Source organism: Parasteatoda tepidariorum, chromosome 5 (assembly GCF_043381705.1).
Source record: "Parasteatoda tepidariorum isolate YZ-2023 chromosome 5, CAS_Ptep_4.0, whole genome shotgun sequence".
NCBI classification, from domain to species: domain Eukaryota; kingdom Metazoa; phylum Arthropoda; class Arachnida; order Araneae; family Theridiidae; genus Parasteatoda; species Parasteatoda tepidariorum.
In genome coordinates, this window is record NC_092208.1 from 79,713,335 (window position 1) to 79,715,350 (window position 2,016).

Consider the following 2,016-nt stretch of genomic DNA (forward strand, 5'->3'; position numbering starts at 1 on the left):
TATATATATATAAGTCAGGGTTCCACGAAAATTAGCTTGATCATTTAGGGTTTAATACCCAAAAAGAATTGGGGACAGCTGATTTAGACAATAATAGAGACATATGCGTTGGAAAATACGAATTGATTTTCAATTTAACTTTGAACTTCTAAGTGTTCTAAGCATTTTCTGAAAGTTTTTTTTTCTGTTGTAATTAATATTTGAAATAAAATTCGTCATTTTCTCCTATTAAGATCCCGCGGAATTTTGATAGAAATGACCATTTCTCTCCTCGACCTGCAATATTTTGTCGCTCTTTTTTTTGATCAGATGTAAACAGACATTAATACTAGATTTTTATCCCTGATGAAAAACGACTATACCTTATAATAAAACCCAGATACATGAAATGTATTTTATAATAGAAGAGGTATTTAAAATATAAATAAAAAGAAAGTCCTCCGTTATCCATAACCGAAACTTAAAATTCCGTTACGCAAAGAAAGTTCAAAGGGAGAAAAAAAAAATCTTACTAGCTGACTAAATTCCATTTTTTTTATTTTTAAATTCAATAAAAAAAAGCCCGTATCCAAAGCCAAATCAGATGACGCAGTGTCAGCAGACTGAAAAAAATAAAAATTGAGTTTTAAAAAAATCAAATATTCACGACCACCCAAACCGTGTCTTTTCGAAGATTTTTTTTTTCCTCCCTTTCTTTGAGAAAAGAAAACTCCAATACACTGAATACTGATTTCTTAGGAATAGAATCGATTACATTTGAATAATATACTTTTGTTAAGTAATTTTCTCCGGGGTTTTTTTTAAATGTAAAGTGTAGGTTAATGAGGCTTTCTAATAGTGCAGTCAGTTAATCATATTGAAAAAAAAGAAACAAAAAAGCAAGGAAAAAAAGAGCTAGAAAACCAAGAATAGGGTTGAACGAACTGTATTAACTGCGAGGAAAATTTTGTAGTTGACATCCACGTCTAGCAAAAACATACACTCTATTAAAATTAGTTGCATGTTTTGTAATTCACAGAGAAAGGGGGACTTTTTAAAAAAAAATAATATTTAAATCTTTCACTATTTATTAATTTTTTGTAGATGCAAATTTAGTAAATAGTTTTGACATATTTGCTTAAAATAAAGTGGATTCCAAGGTATTCTATCAGAGTATGGTTCATTATATAAAATAAGAAAAAGAAAGAAAAATACTTAATTTAACTAGCGGGGCAGCTCGGTTTAAATTATAGACATCAAACAAATGAAATTTCACACTTCATTCATTAATACATTTTTATTCATAGACTGACAAAAAAATTAAAAGTACACTGAAACTTATGTACACTATTAGAATTTTCATTCTAAATTTACGGTTAAATAACCGACATCTGTCCATCAAATTAACTGTAAAGCTTAAAATTAGGAGTATTTCTTACAAAACAATACTGTTTTGTAACTTTTCACAACTAACCCGCTCTCAAAACCGTAAAAAATAAGAGTTCAGTTATATTAGGTTTTTCATTAGGCAAGGGATATTAGAGTTAAGTTGTGGTTGAGATGTGTTGTTGAATCGTAGAATGTGGCTTACTTAGTTATTAAGTGGTGCCATCTATTGTGAGAGAGGGGAAATACTAGACTTTTTTTTGTTCAGCTGATCTGTGGTGCTATGCATGAATTTCGTATTCCAATAGTCCAGGCTCATCAATTGAGGAGTACAGGACATTAGAAATTACTCATGTATCGAATAAGTAAAACAAAAGTAAATAAAAATGTTCTGCCAACGCTTAGACACGGTTCAGCAGGTTATGAGACTGACAAATTAACCCTCTCGTTAAAAGTATGAGCCTTTCAGCTAAGAACTAAGTGACTTCACAAGATTTTCACCACCCCAAGAGCATGTATTGGATTTACATTGGCTGTGGGCCTAGTAAGTGCAGAATAAATTTTTTTTGGTTGTTTCGCCGTATTAGGTGAAAACAGAGAATAAACTTTTCTTTTTTTCACAGCCTGAATACAATTTTTTACGGTTATTTG